The following is a 15837-nucleotide window of genomic DNA, read 5'->3' as shown; positions in this document are numbered from 1 at the left end:
ACCCTGGGAAATGTGCAGGTCATAGTGGATGGCTTTGCTGCAATGGGATTCCCTAACTGTGGTGGGGCCATAGATGGAACCCATATCCCTATCTTGGCACCGGAGCACCAAGCCGCCGAGTACATAAACCGCAAGGGGTACTTTTCGATAGTGCTGCAAGCTCTGGTGGATCACAAGGGACGTTTCACCAACATCAACGTGGGATGGCCGGGAAAGGTACATGACGCTCGCATCTTCAAGAACTCTGGTCTGTTTCAAAAGCTGCAGGAAGGGACTTTATTCCCAGACCAGAAAATAACTGTTGGGGATGTTGAAATGCCTATATGTATCCTTGGGGACCCAGCCTACCCCTTAATGCCATGGCTCATGAAGCCGTACACAGGCAGCCTGGACAGTAGTCAGGAGCTGTTCAACTACAGGCTGAGCAAGTGCAGAATGGTGGTAGAATGTGCATTTGGACGTTTAAAGGCGCGCTGGCGCAGTTTACTGACTCGCTTAGACCTCAGCGAAACCAATATTCCCACTGTTATTACTGCTTGCTGTGTGCTCCACAATATCTGTGAGAGTAAGGGGGAGACGTTTATGGCGGGGTGGGAGGTTGAGGCAAATCGCCTGGCTGCTGGTTACGCGCAGCCAGACACCAGGGCGGTTAGAAGAGCACAGGAGGGCGCGGTACGCATCAGAGAAGCTTTGAAAACCAGTTTCATGACTGGCCAGGCTACGGTGTGAAAGTTCTGCTTGTTTCTCCTTGATGAAACCCCCCGCCCCTTGGTTCACTCTACTTCCCTGTAAGCTAACCACCTGCCCCTTCTCCCTTCAATCACCGCTTGCAGAGGCAATAAAGTCATTGTTGCTTCACATTCATGCATTCATTCATCACACAAATAGGGGGATGACTACGAAGGTAGCCCAGGAGGGGTGGTGGAGGAGGGAAGGAAAATGCCACACAGCACTTTAAGCACAGCACTTTAAAAGTTTACAACTTTAAAATTTATTGAATGACAGCCTTCTTTTTTTTGGGCAATCCTCTGTGGTGGAGTGGCTGGTTGGCCGGAAGCCCCCCCCACCGCGTTCTTGGGCGTCTGGGTGTGGAGGCTATGGAACTTGGGGAGGAGGGCGGTTGGTTACAGAGGGGCTGCAGTGGCAGTCTGTGCTCCAGCTGCCTTTGCTGCAGCTCAACCAAACACTGGAGCATACTGGTTTGGTCCTGCAGCAGCCTCAGCATTGAATCCTGCCTCCTCTCATCACGCTGCCGCCACATTTGAGCTTCAGCCCTCTCTTCAGCCCGCCACTTACTCTCTTCAGCCCGCCACCTCTCCTCCCGGTCATTTTGTGCTTTCCTGCACTCTGACATTATTTGCCTCCACGCATTCGTCTGTGCTCTGTCAGTGTGGGAGGACAGCATGAGCTCGGAGAACATTTCATCGCAGGTGCGTTTTTTTTTTTTCTTTCTAAGCTTCACTAGTCTCTGGGAAGGAGAAGATCCTGTGATCATTGAAACACATGCAGCTGGTGGAGAAAAAAAAAGGGACAGCGGTATTTAAAAAGACACATTTTATAAAACAGTGGCTACACTCTTTCAGGGTAAACCTTGCTGTTAACATTACATACATAGCACATGTGCTTTCGTTACAAGGTCACATTTTGCCTCCCCCCACCGCGTGGCTACCCCCTCAACCCTCCCCCCTCCCCGTGGCTAACAACGGGGAACATTTCTGTTTAGCCACAGGCAAACAGCCCAGCAGGAATGGGCTCCTCTGAGTGTCCCCTGAAGAAAAGCACTCTATTTCAACCAGGTGACCATGAATTATATCTCACTCTCCTGAGGATAACACAGAGAGATAAAAAACGGATGTTGTTTGAATGTCAGCAAACATACACTGCAATGCTTTGTTCTACAATGATTCCCGAGTACGTGTTACTGGCCTGGAGTGGTAAAGTGTCCTACCATGAAGGATGCAATAAGGCTGCCCTCCCCAGAAACCTTTTGCAAAAGCTTTGGGAGTACATCCAGGAGAACCGCGAATGCCAGGGCAAAGTAATCCTTTCACATGCTTGCTTTTAAACCATGTATAGTATTTTAAAAGGTACACTCACCAGAGGTCCCTTCTCCACCTGCTGGGTCCAGGAGGCACCCTTGGGTGGGTTCGGGGGGTACTGGCTCCAGGTCCAGGGTGAGAAACAGTTCCTGGCTGTTGGGAAAACCAGTTTCTCCGTTTGCTTGCTGTGAGCTAGCTACAACCTCATCATCATCATCATCATCTTCTTCGTCCCCAAAACCTGGTTCCGTATTGCCTCCATCTCCATTGAAGGAGTCAAACAACACGGCTGGGGTAGTGGTGGCTGAACCCCCTAAAATGGCATGCAGCTCATCATAGAAGCGGCATGTTTGGGGCTCTGACCCGGAGCGGCCGTTCACCTCTCTGGTTTTCTGGTAGGCTTGCCTCAGCTCCTTCAGTTTCACGCGGCACTGCTTCGGGTCCCTGTTATGGCCTCTGTCCTTCATGCCCTGGGAGATTTTGACAAAGGTTTTGGCATTTTGAAAACAGGAACGGAATTCTGATAGCACGGATTCCTCTCCCCAAACAGCGATCAGATCCCGTACCTCCCGTTCGGTCCATGCCGGAGCTCTTTTGCGATTCTGGGACTCCATCATGGTTACCTCTGCTGATGAGCTCTGCATGGTCACCTGCAGCTTGCCACGCTGGCCAAACAGGAAATGAGATTCAAAAGTTCGCAGTTCTTTTCCTGTCTACCTGGCCAGTGCATCTGAGTTGAGAGTGCTGTCCAGAGCGGTCACAATGGAGCACTCTGGGATAGCTCCCGGAGGCCAATACCATCGAATTGAGTCCACAGTACCCCAAATTCAAGCCGGCAAGGCCGATTTAAGCGCTAATCCACTTGTCAGGGGTGGAGTAAGGAAATCGATTTTAAGAGCCCTTTAAGTCGAAATAAAGGGCTTCATCGTGTGGACAGGTGCAGGTTTACATCGATTTAATGCTGCTAAATTCGACCTAAAGTCCTAGTGTAGACCAGGGCTCTGTGATTCTGCAGGCTCACCTCTGCGTCAGTCTCTAAGCAATGCAATATTAACTAGGGATGTACATATTGTTTAAAAAGTTAACTGTTTAAACGATTAAAATTATATTGTTTAGCTGGTTAACCAAAGTTGCTCCAGCTGGCGCGGGGCAGCCAGGGCTGGGGCCCCTCTGGTTGGCTGGCCCAGGGTGGCTAGGACTGGGGTCCCTCTGGCCGGCGTGCAGGGGGTAAACTGTTAAGGTTGGTTAACGGTAAGCCTAACGCTTACTGGTTGACTGGTTAACCGTTTAACATTTTACATCTCTAATATTAACACCTCCCCCAACCGTGGACTCCAGAGAGTGGTATAAAGTGGCTTACTTCCCTTCCCATACTGACCTGAGCTGTACCCTTATAAGCACTGTCATATTCGTAAACTGGGTCCACACACTGGAGCTGGAGGATTGTCCTGGTTTAACTGTACCGGTGCAGAAGTCCAGCTTTTGTATGTGGGCAAGTCCCTTGGGCCTAGTCTATGCTACCAAGCTTTGTCGGCATAGTTATGTTGGCTAGGAGTGTGAAGAGATTGCCCCCCCTTAGCCAACAGAGCTAGGCTGGCAAACCCTCCGGGGCAAACTCAAATATACCAATAGAAGAGGGGTTCTGTTGGCATAGATAACATCCAGGGAGGTGAAGAAGAGCAGAAGAACTCCTGTTGGCTTACGCTGCATCTCCACAACGCGGCTTTGCTGGCGAAGTGATCCTGGTGTAACTATGCTGGTTGTGACGAAGTGGGGTTTTACTCATCTTCTGTTGCATGTGAGTCTTACTGCCCTATACTAATACTGTGTGTGTCTCCGTTTCCCTGTGTACTGCACCAATATTTCAGTGGTGGGAATTGGGTGTGATTTTTGCTGAGGCCCTCAGAGCAGATTGGGCTGCCCAGTGGACTGCACGTATGCTGTGGCAGTGCCCTTCATAACCTGAGACCCAGGAGAGGGGTGAGACCAGGTGACACCTTTTGCCTGGGAAGCAGACCAAAGAGGAGGAGGAGGAGCAAGGGGTGTGTCGGAGGTCCGATCGCTGGAAGTTGGGCATTCTGCGTGGGGGACTGGAAGAGGGGGAGTCCAGGCCGTCTGGCCCATGACTCCTCAAGATGAACTTGGCTGAAAGTCACAGATTTCTGTGATAGCACGCTCTGTTCTACGCTGTATTCCTGTCAGCTAATAAACCCTTGTGTTCTACATGCTGGCTGAGAGTCCCTGCTGACTGTAGGGGATGGGGGTGCAGGGCTCTCTGGCTTCCCCAGGAACCCCGCCCGGGCGGACTCGCTGTGGGAAGCACACTGGGAGGAAGGGGATGCTGAATGCTCCGAGGTGAGACCCAGGAAGGTCGAAGCTGTGGAAGCTTCTTGCCCTGGTGACAATGTGCTCAGAGAGAGGAGGCTCCCCCAGAGTCCTGACTGGCTTTGTATGGAGTAGCTCCAGAGCACCGCCCGGTGACTCTGTGACACTGGTAAAGCATTTGTGGTCTAGACAAGCCCATAGTCTTTCTGTGCCTGGGTTTTGCCGTGTGTAAAAATAGGATAACACCGTCTCCCTGCCTCACAGGGCGGGGGAGCATGTGTACAATTACAGTGGGCAAGGGGCTTAGCTGAGGGACCCTTTTTTAGGATCTAAGATAGAAACATGTTAATACTAGGATTTTAGCTAGCAAAAAATGTAGTGCCCGCTCATTGCCTCTCTCTGCTCTGGGTCAGTTGCTGACAACAGCTTGGTGAAAGAGTCTGGCCAGCAGGGAATCTTGGCGACAGAAAACTGCTGGAGATCAGGTTCAAGCCACCCGCTGTGTTTGACCCACTCAGCAAAGGTCAGAAGTTAGCCCTCTTTAATTTTCTTCAGTGCTCAGGGCCAAGGGGTAGATTAGTGACTCCTCACCCAGTTTGCAGGGCAGGAAAGCGCTGCCCGTTTAATACAGCCATCCAGCAGTGCAACTTGTGCTCACTCACTAGGGTAACTGGGTCCTTTCCCATGCCCTTCTAAGCTCAGCAGAGCCATGCTTAGCTTGCTCCAATGCTCCTAATGCATGCCTGTACCTTGAGCCAGTGAAGAGACTAGAAAATTGGCAAGTGGGGGAGGGGTCCTGTGGGAAATTCTCCCTTTTTTTGGTGAAAATTCTAAGACTGAAAATCGCTATTGAAATATTGTCATGATGCCTCATGGGAGCTGTAGTTCATATGTCTCATGTTCCAGTTCTCCTCTATAGGCTGAGCAAGGTGGTCAGACTACATCTCCCATGATGTACCATGGTTCCCCCTCTTGGAGAGGGGACGCAGTACACCATGGGAGTCCATGGCCATGGGGCATCATGCGGGTGGGGGTAGTCTGGCCAGGGAGCCTGGCCCCTAGAGGAGAATGGGAGCATGAGGAATCCAAGTTACAACTGCTCTGAATTTAAAGGGACAATCTACTCTTCAAAATGATGTGAAAGGATGCATTGGTGTCAGCTGTGCTGGTTTGAGCCCTGAAGTTTCTCTGTACCATTCAGCTGTGGCACGGTGAGCTGGAGTCTATTCTAGCTCCTGCATCAGAATAGTTCACCAACTTCCTATTATCTATTCTAGCTCCTGCATCAGAATAGTTCACCAACTTCCTATTATAGGGCCAAACAGGGACGCCTAACAAACCCACTGAAAGTGATAGGAAGGGGGGCTGCCAGTTCTCCGGGGGGTGATGGTTACACGGAAGAAAGAAAGAACCCATTGTAACAATGCCCTTGGTTGAGTGAACCTGGGACCACTGGATCTTAAAGCATGAGTTGGATTTTAAAGTATAGATTTGAAACCTGTGGGTTGTGCCCTCAAAAAGGAGAGAGTCCTGGTTGAATGGACCCCTGGCATGGGAAAAAAGGACTTGCAGTCTGGAAACAGTTGAGCCACTTAGTTAAAGAACCAGATCCATTAGCTCAGAGGCTCTAGCTTATATACATACTTTGGCCACTAGAGGGAGACAAAGAATCACGCTGCATTACCAGGAGCAAGAAAGAGTTAATCAGAATTTTTTCCTGTGGAAAGCTTTTTTGCTGAACAATCAAAATTGGACACTTTTCACAGGAAATGTCAATTTGAATGAAAAATGAAATTAAATTCCCCACAGGGGAAACCAAACAAGTCAAATTTGAAAAGAAAAACATTAGTTTTGCCTTAAAAATCTCATTTTGTTTTTTAAAAACGTTAATTAAAAGCAAATGAAAATGTTACACTTCAGTTGAAAGGAGAATTGTTATTTTGGTTTGACTTAAATTCCATTTAGGTGCGTTTGTTTTTAAAAACCACAGACCCTTGAAATGACATGTTAATCGAAATGTTGAGTAGAAGCAAGTTTTTTTGATGTAAAATGTCATTATGGTTGAAACCAAAACACCAATAAACAAACAAACAACCCCAAAAAACCAAAACCCAGCAGCAACAACGCTGAAACAAAATGATTTATAGTACAAATTTTGACTGAAAATGTCCTTTCATTTTTCCATTAAAAATCCTCCTAACACAAAATGACACTATCTGGTTGAAATGTCAAGTAGAGAAAATAATTTTGACTTAAAATGCTTTGGGTTTTGTTGAAACCTCCCCAAAAATGAAATGATGCTATAATCAAAATGGTGACTAGAAACAAGGTTTCTTTCACGTTGACTTAAAATGTTGGTCTGCATAACTTTTTATTAAGGCAAAGTTACAATTCAGCATTAACATGCAATACTAAATTTGGTGGTGGTCTTTTTTAAAAAACAAAACAAACAAAAACGGGAGTTGACACCCAAATGTTTATTTTGAATTGGTTCGGAACAGATTTCCCCCGGCCCCCCCCCCCCATCTTTAAAGCATTTCAGTCCTCAGGAGACTAGTCTAACTAAAATGTTTGGGCTTAATAGATGGGTATCAGGGTGAAAATAAATGACCTGTGGTATGCAGGAGGTCAGACCGGTTGACCTAATGGTTCCTTCTGGCCTTAGAATCTGTGAAGTTATGTAAAGACTTTCTTGTCCAAAGTTCCTTGAGGGGAAAATGTCATTGTTTTTTTCCGATCAATTATAGTAATGCAGACGGGAAGGGTATACAAATGGGTCACCCCAACCACATGTTAAATGAAATTACAAAAAAAATCATTGTGTCTTTCTGTTTTAGGAACGAAGATGGATAGAAAGAGAGGTCTAGAGGAGACGAGTGGCAGGGTGAGGGATCCTTCTAGAGAGACTTCACAGAAGCAGGAGGAATAGAAACGAAGAGGAGAGGAAAAAAAAAAAAGGCAGATGTTAGAAAAATACAGTGAGTGATCTGCTAGGTGTAATCAGCCATGATTGAAATATACAGTCTTTCACCGGGAGATAAAGGTAACTATTAGCTTGTAACTAAGTGAATTAATGTCAGCCTGCCCTGACTCACTGAGAGTTTGTGTCCTCTGCGGCTGGGAGTGTGCTTCCCCACGTGGGTAGACAGTCAAGTACTAGCTGTGCTAAAAGTAGCCACATGGCCGTGGCTGTGGCTGCACGGGCGGCAGTTCAGGGTAGCCACTCAGGTAGGCACCCAAGGGGTTGGGTGATGTGTACTCGGGTGGCGAGCCCAGGCCGCTGCTTGTTCTGCGCGGCCACGCTGCTCCTTTTAGTGTGTTATCTTGAGGAGAACTGGCACGGAGCTCTACCTGCTCCTAGAGTTCGTGCTGTCATTCCTGCAGGGTGGGGCTGCTGTGTCCGATTGATTCATTATTAGTCATTGGGAGTTGTTTAAACTAATTCAGAGTAAGAACAGTCCACACAGGGAGCTAATCCCGAATAGTTAATCTGCTTTGAATTCACACAATTTGTTGGAACGCCCCTTCATATAGTTTCCTTGGAGCTTCCTCTAGCCTGATGCAATCTCTGGGTGTCCTTTACTGCTCCAGTGGCCTCTTCAGCCCCTTGCTTAAAACTCGCAAATCATTAGCCCTGGAATTCCTGCAAACAGCCTCCAAGCAGCTCCTTTGAGAGGGGATTACCTAGGAGGCAGGTAATAGGCTAGCCACTATGCAGTCTACCAGCTTTGTGCACCTCTGAGCCACAGGCTGATTGCATTTCCTCTCTCACATTGAGAAAGGTTCAACTCAGCTGTTGGGTCAACTTGCAGCCTTGGCAGAGGTAAGAGGCATCTGCCGGCGGGCGGGTTGTTGCGTTGTGGAACTTAGCACGCTTTGATTTCCTTTGGAGATGCTTGGGCCTTCGCAACATGCAAAACGTGCCCGTAAATTTGCATTGACAAGGCCTTGCCTTGACTAGGCTGAGTGGTCAAGTTTAGATCTGCTTTGCTAACATATGCTAGCTAAACCCAGCCGAACCTCAGCCTTTCTTCTCCGGCAGATGTAAGGTTAAAATCTTTTATCTCAAATGTGACTGGTCGGGTTGTCGCCTAAAATCTCGCTCTAGGTGCTAACCTCTTTCCCTAGCAGAGGCTGTAACTGGGGTTTAGCTAGCATGTGTTAGCGAAGCCCAGCACTCTTCCTAGCCCGCACAAGGCCTTTAAAGAAATGTGTATGCTAGAAAGCCATTTCGAGGGCGAATGATTTGCAAATTTTAAGCAGGGCTCAAGAAAGCAGGAAAAGGTCATCGAAAAATGTCATTAGAGGAAGCTCCAGGTCAACCTAACTAAAGGGAAACTCTATGGAGGGGAGTACGGAGTGACTTGCTGCTCCACTTGGCTGCCTTTCTGTCTTTACTCTGTTTTTCTGTTTGTTGGCTCATGTTTGGTAGCTGAAAATGTTATTCTGAAGTGGAAGGATGGTCCAGCAGCTGGGACTTGGCTGACCTGGGTTCAGTTCCCTGCTCTGCCACAGATTTGCTGTGTGACCTTGGTCAAGTAATTTAGCTTGTCTCTGCCTCAGTTTGCCTGCCTGTCTGTACAATGGGGATAATAGCATCTTAGATGTTAAGGAGGACTGTGTGTGTGTGAGAGAGAGAGAGAGTGGTAGGTTGGTGCTTTTCAGTCACTACCATTTTGAACAAACCAAGCTTTGTTGTTTGGAGAATAACCTGAAATCCCAAGTGAGGAGGTATGCAGCACTGGGGAGGCCAGGACTGGGTTCTGTGCCTGGTTCTGGGGTCCACACTTTGTGGAATATTGAAGAGGCTGTGAAGAGCCACAAGGATGATTCGTGGTTTGGAAAACAAAGTGAGGACTCGTCTACACGGGGAAATGGACCTGCATAGCTATAGCACAATAATAGGCCAGAGACTAAAGGAGCACAGTCTATTTAGGTTATCCAAGACAAAGCTAAGAGGTGGTTTGATCCTGGTCTATAAGTACCCCCGCAAGGAGGAGATTTCTTATAGCAGAGGACTCTTTTGACAGGACCTTAGTTCCTAACAAGATGAAAACACATTTCTGTACTAACCATTCATGCTTTGCCCTTTGACCCATGCTGCAGCCATTGAGTTCAAGTTCTGTTTTGGTTTGGGCCTTGCAGATTGCAGGAGACCTAATACCTTGTTCTGGGACAGCTTACTCTGGTCTCGGTCGGGGTCTGTGCAGCGCCCGGCACAGTGGGGGCCCCTGTCAGGGCCGCTAGCAGTACTGGAATACAAATAACCAGCAATTACATCTACTCTTGTGTTTCTGAAGCGAATGCCATGTGCCGCAAGCTGCTGTGTTTACCAGTGGCTGTCTTCTGCAGAGTACACAGCTGTCAGCCGCAGTTAGGAGGGGGACTATGGACTGGAACGCAGGCTGTAGCAATGCATCTTTGAAGGCACCCATTTGAAGACATACGGCATGGGAACTGCTGGGGGAACTGTTACTAATTTGTATCCCTCTGGTGCCTAGAGGCCATTAACCAAGACTGGGGCCACTTTGTGCCAGGTGCTGCACAGAGAGAGCCAGTCTCTGGCCTGAAGAGCTCACTACATGAATAGACAATGGGCGAACCTGTGGGCTGAAGGTATTTGCCCAAGGCTAGTAGCAGAGCTGGGAACAGAACCCAGTGTCCAGGCTTCTAGCTCTGTGCCCATCCACTAGGCCGTGCTGCCTTTTGAGTGGGGCCTGGGATATTGACTGTTGTGCAATGATCAGCCTCTTATTTGTGCCACCTAACAGGCGTGTCAGGAATGTAGCAGGTCTCCTGCCTCCTAATGCAGCAATATAAAGGAATTAGCTGCAGAGCTGGTTTGAGATTAATACTGTTCCAGCGTCCGGCAGCATACTAGTGGCTGCAGTAGAATCAGTGTAAAGGTAAAACCCCCTTCCCATCCCACCACCTCCACCAATCCAGCCTGGGCACAAGGTTTTATTTCAAGGGGCTTATAAAACATCTGAGACAGGGCTATCCTTAGGCCACTGGGCCCCATGGCACGCTTTCTAAAATACTAATAATTATTTGTATTCCACTAGAGTCTAGGAACCCTAGTCATGGACCAGGGCCCCTGTTGCGCCAGGCGCTGCCTGGGCCCTGGCCAAGATTGGGGGCCCTGCCGTACCGGGCACTTAACCACAATCCCTTCCTTTCAAATCTGTGTGTACTTTGGCTTCTGATAGCTATAAACTAAGTGTTTCAGCGAAGCTTGTACAACATGCCTTGTGCCTCTGTTTGCTGTGTGTGGACACAGGGCTTCTTTATGGGTGAGTGCCCAGTAAAATAGCTCTGTGGCTTGTTTATGATCAACTTAGAGAACCGTCAGTGACTCACGGCAAATATTAGGGAGAACCTCCCACAGTGCCTAGCTTTTTAATAAGAAAAGGAGTACTTGTGGCACCTTAGAGACTAACCAATTTATTTGAGCATGAGCTTTCGTGAGCTACAGCTCACTTCATCGGATGCATACCGTGGAAACTGCAGCAGACTTTATATATACACAGAGAATATGAAACAATACCTCCTCCCACCCCACTGTCCTGCTGGTAATAGCTTATCTATAGGCCCAACCTGATGATCACTTTAGATAAGCTATTACCAGCAGGACAGTGGGGTGGGAGGAGGTATTGTTTCATATTCTCTGTGTATATATAAAGTCTGCTGCCGTTTCCACGGTATGCATCCGATGAAGTGAGCTGTAGCTCACGAAAGCTCATGCTCAAATAAATTGGTTAGTCTCTAAGGTGCCACAAATACTCCTTTTCTTTTTGCGAATACAGACTAACACGGCTGTTACTCTGAAACCTAGCTTTTTAATATGACTGTGATCAAGTCTCTTCAACACCTAAGAATGAAGCGCTTAAACCAGGGGACCACTAGGGGGAAGCAACACAACTTGGGAAGCAGTATGATCCAGTGTACTCAGGACTCCTGGGTTCTGGTCCCAGCTCCACTGACCCTACATAAGAACAGCCTTACTGAGACAGACCACAGTCCATCTAGCCCAGTATCCTGTCTACTGACAGTGGCCAAAGCCAGGTGCCCCAAAGGGAATGAACAGAACAGGTAATCAGCAAGTGATCATCCCCTGTTGCCCATTCCCAGCTTCTGGCAAAAGTGACCCTGGGCAAGTCCTTTCCCTTCTTGGTGCCTCTGTTCCCGCCCCCCTTCTTGTCTGTCCTGAGACACGAGATTCTTGGGCCAGCTTGAGCAAATGCCTTCCCCTTTCTGTGCCTCAGTTTTCCCTCCCAGACTTTGTTTCTGGAGACCGGGGTAGCTTGTGAGGGCAGAGACTGTGTCTCACTGTGTACTCATGGAGCACAATGGGGCCCAGGCTCAGTCAGGGTCTGTGCAGCACTTGGCAAAACGTGGCCCTGATCTCAGCTGGGGCCTGTGTCATGCCGGAACAAAGGGGATCCAATCTCAGTCAGAGCCTAAAGTATCATTAATAGTTCCAACCTCCAGTGCTAGCAATCGATCACAATAGCTGCGGAAGTTATTTAGGGGCACACAGCCACAACACTCTTGTCTGAATCTATTGCCTTCTGTTGTCAGCAGATTAGAAGGAAAGTAATTTTCCCTAAATTATAGAGTCACAAATTTCAAGGCTGGAAGGGAGCATTCTGATCACCTCGGCTGACAGAACCCAGGCCAGAGCTTAATTTCCTTTGGCAGCACCTTGTGGATGGTCATGTTCACGGTTGTCTCTGTGCTGGTGTTCCACACGATGACACAGGAACAATATATTGCGTCTTAGATTTTCAAAGCTGAATAATTGGACTGTCCGATTTGCTTTTGATTTTAATGAGGATTGAGTCTTCAAATCCCTCAGGCTCTTTTGAGAAGCATCAGCCTTAAAGCAAGAAAATTCGAAACAGAACACAAAGTGGTGGAGGGCTGATGTGTCTTAACTCATTGCTCCTGAAATTGATGAGATTTACAAGTTGACCCTGCCCCTCTAATACACATGGTTTGGGTTCTGATCAGATTACTCAGTGATTGAATTAAAGGCAGGGCGGTGTTTGTTTGACATGGTTTAACCCTAAACCTTACTCGCTGCTCTGCTGTGGAATGAGCTCCCTGTGTGCAATCTGCAAAATAGCCTGGTGATTGTATTAACCAGTAAAAGTTGCTTATAGTAATAAGAATTGAACCCTGTGAGAAGTGATTGCCTTTCAAAGAAGATAGTTTGCTTTCAGGAGCTTTGATCCAATTAAGCTAGCGTTAGCTAGTGTTTGCACAATTTCATTAGAGGGAAATGATTACACCCAAGGATATATGGGAGGCAGTGTTATCTAGTGGTTAAGGCACTGGACTGCCACTCAGGACTCCTGGGTTCTATTCCTGGCTCAAGTCCCTTCTGCTCTCGATGTCTGTTTCCCCTGCCACCCTTCCTCCTTTTAGACTGTGAACTCTTTGGGGGTAAATCTCTCACTGTGCAGCTATGCAGTGCCTATCATGACAGGGGCCCCAGTCTTGGTTGGGGTGGGGGGGTCTGTGCAGGGCCTGGCACGATGGGAACCTTGATCTTGGTCAGGGTCTGTGCGGCATCTTGCATGACAGGGACTGCAATCTCAGCTAGCTCCTATGTGTTACCATAATACACATAAGTAATAATATGCTAAATATTATCTTAATCTGTGCTGCATTTTCTCCCAGCAGAATGGCACAGGTCCAGTCCTTCCAAGGGGATGTCAGCTGCCCTTTAAATATCTCTTAAAACCTTTTAAATCTCTCTCTCTTCAGTGTTCTCCACTAATCTTGTGTCTCCATCTGATTCTTGTGGCATTACCTGCCAATGCCTCAACAGAATTAATCTTCGTTCCCTCTCTGAATGAGGGGAAGTAGAGAATTGATTACTGGGGTGTCTGTGTGTCGGTGTATCCTAGCATTCATTTCATGGATAAATAATCAGCTCTGCGTGTTTTCCAAAGTGTGGAGGGGCATGAGGCTCTGGCTTGGTGACATCTCAATTTTTCTCCAGAAAACATTCCTTACAGTGATAGACTGCAGGAGCTAGGGTGACCAGACGTCCCGATATTTAGTTGTTTGTCCCACGACCTGACCGATGTATGGTCGGGACGCCATTTGTCCTGATATTTTGCTTCGGTGGCACTCTGGCTTTTTTTTTTTTGGCTTGGAGCGGCAAAAAATGTAGAGCCAGCCTTGGTCGGGGGGGAGAGGGGAGCCTGTGGCTCCCCTCCATGTGTCCTGATATTTTGTTCTTGTCGTCTGGTTACCCTAGCAGGAGCTGAATCTGTTTAGCTTAGCAAAGAGAAGGGTAAGGGGGTGGGTCACTTGACCACAGTCTCTAAATACCTAGATGGGGATCAGAAATTAACAAAGTTCTAACAGGATCCAATGGCTGGTCGCTGAAGCTAGACAAAGTCACACGTGAATAAGTCATAAATGTTCACCAGCGAGGGGAATTAACCATTGGAATAGCTTCCCAAGGGCTCTGGTGGATTCTCCATCACTGGCAATTTTAAAATCAAGATTAGATGTTTTTCTGAAAGATCTGCTCTGGTTCAACCAGGAATTAATTCAGGGCTGTTTTATGGCCTGTGTTTTGTAGGAGGTCCAATTAGATTATCCCAGTTAGTCCTTCCGGCCTTAGAATCCATGAATCTCAGTATTCATTTGACAACACCCACCAAATACCACTTTAACAACTTGGGTCTAGTGAAAGCAGTATGACTGTGCTCTGCTCTGCCCCTGAGGACTCAGGGAATTGGTATAAAAGTCCTTACATTAGTATAGCTGTTGCCTGTTCAGGAAAGGGAATGAGCCGTACTGGGACAAGGTGCCTTTACGTTGGTATAACTGCATCCACAGTAGGGGTTGTACTAGATCAGTCAAAAAATCACCCCTGCAATCAATGGGATTATATCCATATGAGTAGAGGGGAACACACTTCATAGCTTCTGTCAGCAGAGCTCACTGCACATATCAGAAGCTTCTTGAGTCCCTCTGTTTCCATCCCCCAAACACACACACTCATTCAAGTTCCCTGGGTGCCACCCTCCCATCCCCCTTTCTTTTAGGGTATCCCCACTCCTTTCCCTCATGTCAAGGACTTTGTGTACTCCCCATTCGTGTCTGACCCCCATTTTCCCCTTGCCTGCATTCCAGGGTCCTCCTGTGCCCATACCAGACTAGCACAGTCCCAGAAATTGGGAATTGATTGATTGGATTTGGTGGTCCAGTTATCATGTTACAGACAGACAAAGAAATGCCATCAAATTGAGTGTTAGATTCGGCAAACTTGGCCAAAAGTATTTGTGCAGACAAGGCCTTGGTCTCTAGCTGTTATGGTTGTGAAGAACAGCTGAGTTGGCAGAGAGCCTGAAACAACGGCTCTGAGCCAGTTTCAATGGGTGCTGACTCAGAAATCAGTAATGACACAGTGGCTGTAAGAAAGTGGAGGGTGGATCCTTTTATGAAGGTACCACGCACCATGATCACATGACTAAGTTGTAGGATGGGATGTGGTGTGGGGATTGCTTTGGTTGTATTTTCTTTAAGTAGGATCTCAACTGGAGCTGGCCAGGAAATGATTTTCCCAACCTGCATTGAGACAAAAAGTTGAAAACTTCACAAACCGAATATTAAAAAAATCAATTTGAGTCAGTCAAACCATTCAGATAATTCCAAGAGGTTTCATTCTGATTTTGACCTTTTCTTCTTTAACGTTTTTTGTCTTCGTTTCAAAATTTTAGTAAATTGAAAGCCTTTTTGACTTGAAAAACCTAAGCCTTCCGATTTGAAAATGTCACACTTCAACAATTTCAGAACTTCTTTGCAAAATTCTTTGAGGCAGAAAATTTGTTGAATTTTACCCTGTTTCGATTTCAATTAATTGGCTTTTTTGATGGAAAAAATGGGTTAGCAAACATTCCCAGCTGGTTGAAGACTCAACTTTCCATAGTTCTCCCAGTCCATCCCTAATGTGTCTGGACAACTGTTTGTGCCTCTAGCATTTTCATTCACGTTCAAAGAGTCCCAAGTAGAGTCACTCAAAATTTTTCCATCCAAATGTATGTTTGTTTTTTGATGGAAAATTACTTTTATTTGTTGATAACATCTTACCCCCCAAAAAAGGCTGTTTTTCCCCCAGAATTGTACATAAGAACGGCCACACTGGGTCAGACTAATGGTCCATCTAACCTGGTATCCTGTCTGTGACAGTGGCCAATGCCAGGTGCCCCAGAGGGAATGAACAGAACAGGTAACCATCGAGTGATCATCCCCTGTCGCCCATTCCCAGTAACCAGCCAAAATAGCTTTTTATGCCATTTTTATGCCATATAATGCAAAACCTGAAAGGGTTTGTTTTTGCTTGTTTGTCACCTTGGAAAGTCTGTTCTTCTGGTTTTGCTGGAGGACTCTGGGAAGAACGAGACCAGGGATGGAGAAAACTCCCAGTTCATCAGCTCATGAGGCAGTG

General features: G+C 47.2%; 1 protein-coding gene across 4 annotated transcripts in view; it reads left to right on the top strand.

Moving 5' to 3' along the window:
- The window catches only part of PC (pyruvate carboxylase), a 240137-nt gene that overhangs the window by 55145 nt on the left and 169155 nt on the right, over nucleotides 1-15837 (top strand). For 3 of the 4 annotated variants that reach the window (XM_077822518.1, XM_077822519.1, XM_077822521.1), the window contains exon 3: nucleotides 7202-7407. The exons of the other annotated variant lie outside the window; for it this stretch is intronic. The gene's annotated coding sequence lies outside the window, so the exon portion shown is untranslated. The remainder of the gene's footprint in view (nucleotides 1-7201; nucleotides 7408-15837) is intronic. 4 annotated transcript variants of the gene reach the window in all.

Source organism: Eretmochelys imbricata, chromosome 7 (assembly GCF_965152235.1).
Source record: "Eretmochelys imbricata isolate rEreImb1 chromosome 7, rEreImb1.hap1, whole genome shotgun sequence".
Classification (NCBI taxonomy): domain Eukaryota; kingdom Metazoa; phylum Chordata; order Testudines; family Cheloniidae; genus Eretmochelys; species Eretmochelys imbricata.
The sequence above is the reverse complement of the archived record's forward strand: the minus strand, read 5'-3'. Positions and strand labels throughout refer to the sequence as shown.